Source organism: Schistocerca piceifrons, chromosome 7 (genome assembly GCF_021461385.2).
Source record: "Schistocerca piceifrons isolate TAMUIC-IGC-003096 chromosome 7, iqSchPice1.1, whole genome shotgun sequence".
In the NCBI taxonomy this organism is placed as follows: Eukaryota; Metazoa; Arthropoda; class Insecta; order Orthoptera; family Acrididae; genus Schistocerca; species Schistocerca piceifrons.
In genome coordinates, this window is record NC_060144.1 from 69,557,236 (window position 1) to 69,571,231 (window position 13,996).

The 13,996-nt window shown below is 43.8% G+C and overlaps 1 protein-coding gene across 1 annotated transcript in view; it reads right to left on the reverse strand.

Moving 5' to 3' along the window:
* LOC124805225 (acetylcholine receptor subunit alpha-like 1) overlaps positions 1 to 13,996 on the reverse strand; it is a 412,453-nt gene that overhangs the window by 61,085 nt on the left and 337,372 nt on the right. The gene's annotated exons all lie outside the window — the stretch shown is intronic.

Genomic DNA, 13,996 nt, shown 5'->3' on the forward strand with positions numbered 1-13,996 from the left:
TATGTGTGAAGGCCTCTGACATAAGGTGGAGACAAACAGCAAGACCTATTCGAGAAGTGTGCGTATTACGTTGGGCCAGTGAAGGGGCGAGGCACGTTTGTGTGTGTGAACCGACAACCATAGCGCTGCCCGGTTCTAGGCGCTCAGTTCGGAACCGCGGGACTGCTACGGTCGCAGGTTCGAATCCTGCCTCGGGCATGAATGTGTGTGATGTCCTTAGGTTAGTTGGGTTTAAGTAGTTCTAAGTTCTCGGGGACTGATGACCTCAGATGTTAAGTCCCATAGTGCTCAGAGCCATTTGAACCATAGCGCTGCCCGTCAACCGACGAACGGCAACAGGGCAATCCTACGGCCAATCGGAGCATGTGGCGCCAAGTTGCCGTAGTTTAAAAATGATGAGTTGCCGACCTACACAACATTAGTAATTTTGGTTCCTACTGGCATCAGCTATCCAGGATTAAAATTTCGTGACACAATTTTTCTCCACCCAGTATATATATATATATATATATATATATATATATATATATATATATATATATATATATACTGTTTCAAAGTCTTTGTGACTAACGTCTGTATTTATTTCTGGAAAACTTTAATCGTCTGGGAGAGATAGAACACATTATGGAAAACAATTGTTGTTAGAGACATAATGTTCGAAGAAGCTTCCCAGCAATGCTGGGCAACCTTGAAGAATGTGCAGCCCTGGGACGACGAGATTTTACTGAACTTGTAGGGCCTACTAACCATTTGTGCTGCGTAGTGCCTACCCCAGTAAATTGGTAGAGTGCTTCTCAACAAGAAAACGACAAGCATGAGTATCTCTAAGGGTAGAAAGGTATATTAGAAACGAATCAAATACTTAAATTTTTCTCGTGTGTGTGTGTGTGTGTGTGTGTGTGTGTGTGTGTGTGTGTGTGTGTGTGTGTGTGTTTTCATACGTCAATTACCGTTTCCAATCATATTATTTTAATTACCGCCAGACTTTAACTTAATTTATTCTTTAATGCAGTCATTTCTACTTCTATACGTGTATATGTAACATGCCAAATTTGTTATGTGGTAAGCAACTGTGGTCATTGGCATAAAATTTATAAATTTAGCATTTTCCAGGTCGGTATCTTTGTTTTAGAATACAACGTCGTAACAATTATTTAGTGTGGGCTAGTTTACAGAAACGGAGATCTAGCATATATGATAATTATATCCACATCGTGACATAACTGATGTCTTGCAGGTTATCAGGCGTACGGTCAGAAAGAAGTAATTATAACTCTCCTTGTTTATAAAAATAGATCGTCCCTGGCCACATAACATTGTGTCATAATCTTCTGAAGGTATCTTCATTTGGGAAGTGTCACTACGACGAAACAGTTCAGACTGCCTTGTTAGTTTTGGACAGTTCCTCGGGAAGTGAAAACAAATGAATATTTTACATAGCTACTCTGGTAATTGAGTGGCCATCAGAGTGGCGAAACACCGATTGTCACAGAAGGCTAGGAGCAATGCGAGTGCTGAGAAAATATCAATACGGGTAAAATGCGAACAGAAATCGAACTGATCGACAGAGAGTAAGATGTGATCGAGAGTGTTACAGAAACACTAACAACACCGTGGTACATTCCTTTTGGCAGATTCAACCGTCGTGCTTAATTTACGAAACTCAGTTTCAGGGTGACGAAACTGACTGGCTGAAAACCTTATAATGTGTCATCAAACAAAAATATCGCTGACAGCTTCTCCGAGCTGACTTCAATATAGGAACCAGAAAATTAGCTCACTGGACAGCCCAATGCATGGGCTCATTATATTCCTATACTGCTCCACAATTGCTCCACATGTGGTCCATAAACATTGGCGTGGAAGAGAAGTGTCACGTAATATCTAAGTTTTGGAGAACGGTTCTACGCCTTCTGTGGTAAGTCTGGTTTCGTAGCAATGTGTATGAAAGTCGTCTCGGGCAGGTCGCATGTAAATTCTAGGAGAAACCGTGTGTATAAACTAAATCCTATAACCCTTACACTAGTTCAAATGAACAAAATTAACAATGGAATACGTCTGTTTGCAACTGCACATCAAACTTAGATTGATCTATACCTACCCTGGATTATGACTTAGGGCTTACGTCCTCGAAAAGTATCGATATGTATTTCATGAAAGAGGCCTTACGAGTTTTGCGGGATGCATATTGCACAAAACTGTGAAACGTGTTTTAGCAACTTCTAGTCTGACATCTGCAAACCAAATGGCTGGAACTCATCTACACTCCTGGAAATGGAAAAAAAGAACACATTGACACCGGTGTGTCAGACCCACCATACTTGCTCCGGACACTGCGAGAGGGCTGTACAAGCAATGATCACGCGCACGGCACAGCGGACACACCAGGAAACGCGGTGTTGGCCGTCGAATGGCGCTAGCTGCGCAGCATTTGTGCACCGCCGCCGTCAGTGTCAGCCACTTTGCCGTGGCATACGGAGCTCCATCGCAGTCTTTAACACTGGTAGCGTGCCGCGACAGCGTGGACGTGAACCGTATGTGCAGTTGACGGTCTTTGAGCGAGGGCGTATAGTGGGCATGCGGGAGGCCGGGTGGACGTACCGCCGAATTGCTCAACACGTGGGGCGTGAGGTCTCCACAGTACATCGATGTTGTCGCCAGTGGTCGACGGTAGGTGCACGTGCCCGTCGACCTGGGACCGGACCGCAGCGACGCACGGATGCACGCCAAGACCGTAGGATCCTACGCAGTGCCGTAGGGGACCGCACCGCCACTTCCCAGCAAATTAGGGACACTGTTGCTCCTGGGGTATCGGCGAGGACCATTCGCAACCGTCTCCATGAAGCTGGGCTACGGTCCCGCACACCGTTAGGCCGTCTTCCGCTCACGCCCCAACATCGTGCAGCCCGCCTCCAGTGGTGTCGCGACAGGCGTGAATGGAGGGACGAATGGAGACGTGTTGTCTTCAGCGACGAGAGTCGCTTCTGCCTTGGTGCCAATGATGGTCGTATGCGTGTTTGGCGCCGTGCAGGTGAGCGCCACAATCAGGACTGCATACGACCGAGGCACACAGGGCCAACACCCGGCATCATGGTGTGGGGAGCGATCTCCTACACTGGCCGTACACCACTGGTGATCGTCGAGGGGACACTGAATAGTGCACGGTACATCCAAACCGTCATCGAACCCATCGTTCTACCATTCCTAGACCGGCAAGGGAACTTGCTGTTCCAACAGGACAATGCACGTCCGCATGTATCCCGTGCCACCCAACGTGCTCTAGAAGGTGTAAGTCAACTACCCTGGCCAGCAAGATCTCCGGATCTGTCCCCCATTGAGCATGTTTGGGACTGGATGAAGCGTCGTCTCTCGCGGTCTGCACGTCCAGCACGAACGCTGGTCCAACTGAGGCGCCAGGTGGAAACGGCATGGCAAGCCGTTCCACAGGACTACATCCAGCATCTCTACGATCGTCTCCACGGGAGAATAGCAGCCTGCATTGCTGCGAAAGGTGGATATACACTGTACTAGTGCCGACATTGTGCATGCTCTGTTGCCTGTGTCTATGTGCCTGTGGTTCTGTCAGTGTGATCATGTGATGTATCTGACCCCAGGAATGTGTCAATAAAGTTTCCCCTTCCTGGGACAATGAATTCACGGTTTTCTTGTTTCAATTTCCAGGAGTGTATATCAATAGATAACACTTGATACTCTTAACCTGAGGGATCTGGTTCCAGACTGAGGCTGGGCGATGGAGAGTTGTAAAAGGATGGAAAGTCACCTTTTTATATGATTTTACGATTTACGAGGAAGCAATGGAAGAAGCAACGCTCGTTAAATAGATGGGGCTACGCATACGGGAAGTTTTAAAGTAGAGCGAGTGCATGAGACTAATCTCAAGGAGAGGCAGGTAGCAAACCGAGATTCATCAGAAGAATACTTAGGACTTGTAGTCCACTCACGATTACCAAACCTTGTTCGACTGACGCTTCAATAGTTTTCGTTATTCTGGGACCCGTACCAGATAGGATCGAGAGAAGAAATGGAAAAGATCCAAAGAAGAGAAGCGCATTTCGTCTCAGGTCAGTTCAGTAAGTCCAAATGCGACATGGACATGTTAGCCCAATGCCAATGGCAGGCTTGAGATAAGAGGCGTTGTGCGTTACCGTGTGGTTTTCTCTGAAAATTTTGGGAGCGCACTCTCCTAGGAGAGTCAGCCAATATACTACTCCTTCCTACGTATGCACCGTGAAAAGATCAGGGAGGGAAAATAAGATGGATGCGCTCTCACACAGAGCCTTACCAGGAATCATTCTTTCAAGCACAATTCATGACTGGAACATGAGAGGCGATGTGAATGTGCCATAAATAGTGCCCCACGTCATAAGAGGTTTGCGAAGTAAAAGTGGAGAATAAAGGCATATGTATGAGACAGTGTTACGGAAGATGGTCACTTTACCGAGGGGAAGCTAATACAGTCTATCTACTTCTGGAAAGGGAAGCAAGAAGTAACTGGGCTGCGTGAGTACTGAGGAAGTGTGTTTAGAGGTAAGGCAGTCGAGATGTGTTGTTACACTGAATTTATTCCAAGCTGCATCCACAGTTGGCAGCAAGTCTTGCATGAATTTGGGAACAGCGCTTTTTTACAATTTCCTAATGAACAAGTGTATGCTATGTTTCTTTCACTTACTACAGCCGTTTTTTCTTGTAGACCGACATTATTTTTCCAGCAGCAGGCGGCATTACATACTTCCTGAACAGGGACGATAGGTCATTGACCTCCTAGCTCATTCCCCAGAGAAAGGATTATCGATAGCCACCAGCTACTCCCGCAGCCGGTCATCCTTGGTCTCTGTTGCCAATTTGTGGAGCTTCGACTTGAGGCAGACCAGACCAGAGACACGGTTGTACGAAGTTCAACAAAGACGGGTCAGTGAAAGCACTAGTGGTACGTATGTATAGGACCGTTCATAAGCACCTCCACCATTTCAGAAGATAACTCTGCAAAAACTACAAGATATGAACAAAATAGACGCACATATCTTGTCATCACACGTGCTCAGTATAGGAACCGTTTGTGACGTTGCAAATGTCAGCATGTGCGTGCAAATCTACATCTACGTCTACATCCACATCTACATAAATACACCACAAGGCACCGTACGGTACGTGGCGGAAGGTACCCTGTACCACTACCAGTCATATCCTTTCCTGTTCCACTCGCTGACAGAGCGAAAAAGAAATGATTATACCTCCATTTGAGTTCTCATTTCTCGTATCTTCTCTTGTGGGTCTTACACAAAATGCATGCTGGTGACAGTACGATCGTTCTGCACTCAGTTTCAAATGCAAGATTTCTATATTCCCTCAATAGTTTTCCTAGACAAGAGCGCCGCCTTCCCTCCAGGAATTCCCCTTTGAGATGCCAAAGAATCTCCGTAGTATTTGTCTGTTGTAACAAATCTGACAGCCCGCCTCTTAATTGCTTCTTTGTCTTCCTCTAAGCCGACCTCGTGCGAATCCTAAACATTCGAGCAGCACTCAAGAACAGGTCGCAACACCGTCCTATATGCGGTCTCCTTTACAGATGAACCACACTTGCGTAAAATTCTCCCAGTAAACCAAAGTCGGCCATTCGCCTTCCCTACCACAATCTTATATTAGTATTGGATGGCAGTGTGGAGGGTAAAAATCGTAGAGGGAGACCAAGAGATGAATACACTAAGCAGATTCAGAAGGATGTATGCTGCAGTAGGTACTGGGAGATGAAGCAGCTTGCACAGGATAGAGTAGCATGGAGAGCAGCATCAAACCAGTCTCAGGACTGCAGACCACAACAACAACCACAATCCTCACACGCTTATTCCATTTCATATGCATTGCTACATCTACATCTACGCACAATGTGACTGTATTAAGCAAGTCACTACTAATGCTATATCAGAATCAGACCGCGGATTTTAGGTAAAAACCTATTTTGTTCCTGAGTTCCTATTTGCATAAAAATTTGTACTTATGCGTTTCATGACTATTTACACTTAATAGCGTTAATTCTATAGGACCTAAAAAAGCCTATTTCGACGTTAGTGCCTATTTTTGCCTATTTCGGCTTTAATATCCTAAAAAGTGCCCATTTCATCATATAAGACAGTGGCTCCAAGTTTTTCCACACTATGCGACAGATGGAAAAAATATTTTCTGCCCAGCGTGCAGCAAGGAGGCTAGTTGATATGCGCTCACGCTTCGTATTTGCCTAACACTTCGGTCTTTTTTTATTTTTGTATATCGCTATCCCTGTTAATACCAAATATTCTTTATAGGTGTTTTATTATTCATATGTAAAAAACTAGATGACGAATCTTTAGGTTAAAACCTATTTTTTCCTAAGCTCCAATTTGCATATAAGTTGGTACTTGAGCGTTTCGTGACTAGCTATACTGAATACCGTTAGTTCTATAGGACCTAAAATTGCGTATTTCGACGTTGACGCCTAATTTTGCCCATTTCGGCACCAAAATTCTAAAAAGTACCTATTTCGTTAATCTGACATAGAGTTCTTGTGTTTTCAAAGATTAGAAGAAGGAAGTAAACTTAGGGCTTTACGTCTCGTCGAAGGCGAAGGTCGTTAGAGACTGTTTACAATTCCTTTGCTTGCCTTTCTACCAACAGCACTCGGCACGGTTGAATGGTCATCCATCCAAGTACACGCCGAGCGCAACAATGCTTAACTTCGGTGAGCGAATGGGAACCGGTCAAAGATTTGAGTTACACATTAGAATCGAACGTGAGAATACTAAATGTTATATTTGAAAATATTTCGTTCGTAGGATTCTGGCCAGCTGTGTATTTTTGCAAAGAAACGGTTTCATAGGCCTTAAGCTGAGCACGGATTAAAAAATCACAATGTTAATCGTAGACGCCCTCTATAGCTAAATTACTGCCCTTCGCGCATTTTCTCGCTGCTACCTACAGGTAGTCATATCAAACTACTCTGTTTCGTGAAAGGTATTATACGTGAATTTTCCGGTTCCAAAAATAATTTGCCAGTAGTGAGATGTTTTCATCTGAAGCATCGGTAGATTCCATTCGCTTGTTCAAAAGGGGTGGCCATCTGTCAGGTGCCATATGTCCAGCAACGAGTACGGTACTTCCCCTCCCGCTTTCATGCAACGCAGTAAAAGGGAAAAAAAAGCAAGTCATCGTTCACTTTTTCCCAGAAAAAACAAATCAGTACATTGTGTAGCGACCGGCGTGTTAAGTGTTACCGACGTTCTAAGTGCAAAATAAATTCTAGTGTCTGTGTGAGAATACTACGCCATGCCGAACTGAGCTTGTTCAAAGTCTACTTATATAAGGCAGTGGCTGCAAGATTTACCGCATTATACAACAAATGGGAAAATTATTTTCTGCCAAGCATGCAACTAGGAGGTTAGCTGATGTTTTTCTGAGACTTCTTATTTTCCTGTCACTTAGGATTCTTTTTTATCGCTATCCTTTAGTAATACGAAATACTCTTTATATGCGATTCTAAACTGCATTTCCCTTTTGTCTCGTATTAGGTTTCGAGCGTTAAGAAATCTCACTTAACTGAGCATGCAGATGGAATGGCACATAAAGCTAATGTTGAACGAAAGTCAAAATTGAAGCAAACTCTTTTAACCAATAACTCTGGTGAATCCTCCGAAAAAAACAAGTTCTGCAGTGCTTTGTGTCATGCACTTGTGGCAGCAAACATCCCCTTTCGGAAACTAGAAAACCCTATTTTCAGAGGTTTTCTTGAGAAGTACTGCCATCAGTCTATTCCTGCAGAGTCAACTTTACGTAAGAATTATGTGGATTCAGCTTACATCCGAGAAGATGTTGGATAATCTTGTATATGGATTTCTGTGGATGAACTACTGACAGTCTTGGCCGTTACATTGCAAACCTGATTATTGGCAAGCTACATCCAGATGCTCCATCCAGGGCTCATTTGATTGCTCAAAACAGCTTTGCAAAAACTAACCAACAAACAATAGTACAGTTTGTGAACAATGGGCTTAAGGTGCTACACCCAAACGGAGTGGATGAGAATAAGGTGCATCTGGCCGTCACTGATGCTGCTGCATATATGATAGAAGCGTTTCAACTATTAAAAGTATTCTACCCATTGATGCTGCACGTAACTTGTGTAGTGCATGGGACCAACCGCATAGCAGAGCAAGTAAGGCTACAATTCCCTAAAGTAATATCTATGGTGATGAAAATTTTTGTTAATGCACCATCAAAAATACAGGCATTCAAAGAACAGCTTCCAGATGTCCAATTGCCGCCAGAGCCTGTTGTCACCCGCTGGGGCACGTGGCTGATAGCAGCAGAATACTATAGTACGCATCTCTCAACTGTCCAGTCGGTTGAAAATATACCGGAGGAGCAATGGAGTTACTCAAAGATTCTTCTTTAAAACGGGACTTATCTTACATTAGGGCCCACTACATATTTACGGCAAGAATAATTTCACAATTGGAAGGCTCAGGGTGACCTATCTACGACAATATTTCTTTGCTTGAAGAAGTCAAAATGAAAATTAATGAAGCGCCAGGTGAAGTAGGGGAAAAAGTACGGGCAAAAATGCAAACAGCTTTGCAGAAGAACACTGGCCTGAAGGAGTTGTGTGCAGCTGCCGACATACTTAGTGGAAAATCCAGCACTCCTGACTGCAGCATTCCTGTCCAACACGTGCCGAAAATGAAGTACGCCCTGTCACATCTGTTGATGTAGAACGTTCTTTTTCAGCGTATAAATAGATTCTGACTGCCAAGCACCACAGTTTTTCACTAAAAAACCTAGAAAAGATTTTGGTTATTTATTGTGAAGCCAACTATGGTCAGAATGTGTGAAACAACGAATTTATTAATAAAACCGTTGCCACATCTTTTTTACGGAGATATTTATCTTGCAGGAACTCAAAAAATTTGGAGTTATGTTCAACATTAATGTTGTAGATTGCTGTGCTCTGTAACGGTGTAAATATTCATTCTCCTTGTTTTAATGACTAAAAAGATGTTCATACTGTGAATGTGTATTTTAATTTATTTTTATTTTCTCTGCATCATTTTTATTAGAGCTTATTTCAGGTTTTATATAGCCTAAATGAACTACTGACAGAGCCTATTTTAGGTGCCTAAAACACACTTTTTTACGACCTAATAATCCGTGGTCTAATCAGAACATTAAGGGCTTGTTTTTCTACTCATTCACATAATCTTACATTTTTCTACATGTAGAACTAGCTGCCATACATCACACCAACTACAAATTGCGTCTAAGTCATATTGTATCTGTGGTGTCACCGCCAGACACCACACTTACTAGGTGGTAGCCTTTAAATCGGCCGCGGTCCGTTAGTATACGTCGGACCCGCGTGTCGCCACTATCAGTGATTGCAGACCGAGCGCCGGCACACGGCAGGTCTAGTCTAGAGAGACTCCCTAGCACTCGCCCCAGTTGTACAGCCGACTTTGCTAGCGATGGTTCACTGTCTACATACGCTCTCATTTACAGAGACGACAGTTTAGCATAGCCTTCAGCTACTTCATTTACTACGACCTAGCAAGGCGCCATATTCAGTTCCTACAAGTAATAACTTCAAGAATGTATTCTGAACAAACAATACTGTGAATCATGTACCGTCAAGAGCGACATTCATCATTAATGGATTAAAGTTAAGTATCAAACTAATTACGTCCGCTTTCTGAATTCCAATTCCTTCTCATGTTCCAGACCTCACGTCAGTACAGTCCTTCCCTCCTCACGCCAGCCCGCGTGAGCTAAAACACGTGCATTTCGGCCTCCTCTAGTAACACGGTGTTGGCTCTTCTGCCAACACAACAGTATCCCCCTATATTCACTCAAACACGATACCCTTCCGTACACCACAGCATCAACATACAACCAAAGATTGCTGCTCATTCTGTCCGTAGGGCAATCCTGACGATATCCTTGTCTCTTATGAACACTCACTATCCAGGACAAAGTATTGGAGTCTGTTACTCAAGAATCGTTAAAGTAACTCGCATATCTCGGAACCTATTCTATGAGCACGTACCTCCGTCAATAGTCTGCAGTTGGGCACAGCGTCAACCGCTTTTCGGAAATATATAAATACGGATTCGTTGGTTGCTCTCCACCTGTAGTTCGCTGGAAATCACATGAGAAGAGAGCAAGCTGAGTTTCGCACGAAAATCGTGCTGATTCGTGAACATATGCTTCAAGGTTTCAAGAAAAGTTTTCTTATATTCGAACCAAGGAATATTTTAAGATTCTGCAGCAGACCGATGTTAAGGATACTGCTCTGTAATTCTGTGGGTGCGTTCTTTTACCATATTTGTATACAGGAGTACCTGCGCTTTCTTCCAGTCGCTTGGGACTCTGCGATGGGCGAGAGATTCGAGATGAATGCAGGCTAAATAAGGAGCCAGTGCCGTAGAGTACTCTTTGTGCAACCGAGTTGGGACTCCATGTGGACCTGGCGACTTTCCCCTGTATCTCTACGCCATAGATGCTCATTACTATGTCGTCCATATAAGCCTGTGTGCTGTGGTCAAACGAAGGTACGATTCTCCCGCGTGAACGATTTCTTAAACGTGAAATTTAAAACTTCGGATTTCGTTTTGCCGTGTTCTCCTGCCTCAATAGACTGATCAACGAGTGACTGAATGTAAGCTTCAGAGTCGATTAGCAATTTTACATGGGACAATAATTTTCCCTGATTCTTGGCCAAACGTTTTGCTGAGGTATGATGGTGGTAGTCGTATGTTTCCCTTACAGACCTTTTCGCGAACGGACGGATCTCTACTAACCTTTGCCTGTCATCATTTGCAAGTCTCTTTTGAATCGAGAAAGTAACAGTCTTTGCTTCCTCAGCATTTTACGAATTTTTTTGTTAAACCACAGTGGGCCTTCATGTTCCTTCACTCACGAGGCGCGCAGTTTCAGAGATCGCGCCTACATACAGCTCACAGGCCCGTTTATGCAGGTCATCTGTGTCAGCCCCCTGCCGCGCTGCGGTTAGCAGTCAAGGAAACACTGTTAGTTAAGCGACAGCAAACGAGTGCTCAGCCTATTCTGTACCCTGTATTACTGTTGTCCAGGTAACGCCTTCAGTGCTACGCACAACCTGTTTCTTACGTGTTGACCTATAAGGCACTACGTTCCATAAATCGTGTTTGTTCCTACTATACCAATTGGGCGACGAGTGAGGGTTACGTTTTCTCGGCCTGCTAGTGTCAGTGGTAAGTCACCCGACAAACATCACGATGGAAGAAATACTCCAACGTATCATTGAAGAAATACTCGAACTCATCACTGCCCAGCAGCAAGCATCCCTGAAACAACAACAGCCTCCCACTACTGCTCTCAATAAAGTGGCGTCTGTGTGTTCGCAGCAGGTTACTTTTCCGTCAGTGCAACCGTCATCTTTTCCGACATATGATGTATCGGCTGAAGACTGGGACGCCTACGAGACACGGTTACGCCAGTATTTCAACGGCAGCGTCGGTTACGGCCACAGCGGCCCCGTGGTTCCCCCTTTGTCCCTGCTCCTTCGTCCAACACGAGCATGCTGCTTGCTCTAAGCTTTTGGTTGTCTAAAGAAAGGCCTCGTTGCATCGGTGTGTAACTCCCCTTCAAACGTGGCGGACACAGTAGTACCGATGGACATAAACTATACGTCTACAGGTCTTTTCCATCATTAATTCCCCTACTAAGCACATGCTTGTCAAGAACAGTATTTACAATGTCTTTAAACTTAGTCCGTAATTCTTCTATATTCATCACACTGGAAATAAATGATACCATTTCATAGTCTAAGTGAGATGCTAGCAACTGCTTCTCTGCTCTTTCTAGCAAAAACACACTCTTAGCCGTCGTGACTTCTTTCGTAACCGAAGTCGCTGAGCCGTGGCGAGCTGGCACCAGTCTTATATTGTTCATGTATTGTTGAGATCGATTGTGGTAGAAGTAAGCTATCTTTGCTTTTCTCGTGTCTTATCTTGCGGCTTGGCAGGCGAAGCGAGTTGGTTGTTAGCCTTCGACGGGTAACCCTCGTGACATTCACTGGGAGACGAATGTCAACGGCTGCTAAACGAGTGTGATGATCGTTACACGTTGTGGTGTGAAACTGGTCGGGCGGTTTCCCGACATTGGCAGCTTGGAGATACAAGTTCTGTGACTTCGCTGGGAACAAAATTTGAAGGGAAGCGGTGAAGCTGTGGGACCCGCTCCCTCGTATTGTGTACCTGGTATGGAGTAAGTCGTCATAATTGTTTGTTCACCGACGCACTCAGAGATTTTAAACTTATTATTATGGTGAGACTTTCATAGTCGAACCTTAAGACGGTATGGAAGAGTTCAGTCGGCTTAGTTAAATGGAGGCTGTTATTTGAAAATTTTCTCAGAAGTTTTACTAGTGCTTTTGTGTCCCCTGCAATCAAATGACTTTATGTTGCCGTTGTTAAAGCCTGCACTGTATTAATACAGTCGTCCATGTGTAAGTGAATCAAAGGTTCTGCCGAGTGTTTCTACGTTTCAGAGAATGGCTCTGAGCACTATGGGACTTAAAATCTGTGGTCATCAGTCCCCTAGAACTTAGAACTACTTAAACCTAACCAACCGAAGGACATCACACCCATCCATGCCCGAGGCAGGATTCGAACCTGCGACCGTAGCGGTCATGCGGTTCCAGACTGAAGCGCCTAGAGCCGCACGGCCACACCGGCCGGCTTCAGAGTTATTGCAATGTCTTTGTGATTCGGGCAGAAACTTTTGATTGTGCCAGCGCCTTGGCGGGTAGTGAAATGTCATCCGTGGTCTAGGTCTGGCAGTGTTTAAGAAGCTGGCCACTACCGGAGCTATTCACATATCGCCTTTCGAAGTTTAGTATTTATCTTCCTTCCGTCAAGGTGGGTTAAACTGGTAGATATACTGTATATATTGTATGTAACCTATTTATATATGAAATTGTTTTCATAAATATAAGGGACTGGCGACTGGTTAAACCGTAAACTTCATAGCATCTGCTGAGTTCCTTGTGCAGCTTTTTCTAGTAATTTTTTACTAACACGTCTGAGCACGTGAACATTTATTTTTTAGAGATCAGTGTGTTTGTTGTATTTTTTTATTTAAATAGTTATGTAATGGCATCTTAGCTTGGCACAAGTGTTCAAGTGTTCTTAAGTCACCCTTTACCTGCAACTGTTTTCATTGTATCTGTTTTGAGGGATGTCCTATATGGGGTGTTGAAGTTCTCAAGTTTGTCGGTAAACCTATTTTCTTAATTTGGAATTGTTTGTTAGTGTACGTTGTTAGAGTACGCTGGGTTTCTAACTGTATTTGCAAAGTTTTATCTAGTGGCCCGTCCGCAATTTGTAATTGTCAATTTTTTTAAAAGGGTAATGTCAATAAACAGTGTTAATTATAAATTGTGACTAGCAACCGTGATTCCATCCCGCTTCTTCTTTTATGGTATTTACGATATGGCGTGTAAGTGTGGTACGATTAAGGAATTCACGTATCAGTCGCTATGATGTTATTACGATCTTTAATCCTGGTCGATAAGAGGCGAACTGTTTGTAGATGTAAGGTGTAAGACATTTCCATTGCGCGTGGGCCGCCAAACTAACTGCACAAGACTAGTGGAGAAAACAAACGTTCTATTGTAAGTTCCTATCAACGTTACAACAATGTGGGACGTACATTGTCGTGATGCCAGATTCACTTCTGTTTCTAATTTTTTTCTACTTCTAACATTTCTGTTTTCGACAATTTGTCTACGAATGCAAGCTTGAATTAATTTCCTGTAGCTATTTGTTCACTTGTTTCCATTGTAGTTGCTGCGGCGTGTTAGTAAGTGGTGCAATGAAAGAACGGAGACATTTAAGAACTATTGCTAAATTGTCTAATAAACTGTTAAGGAATTGCCTTCTACAAATGGATTGCAGCCCACAAGAAGGGG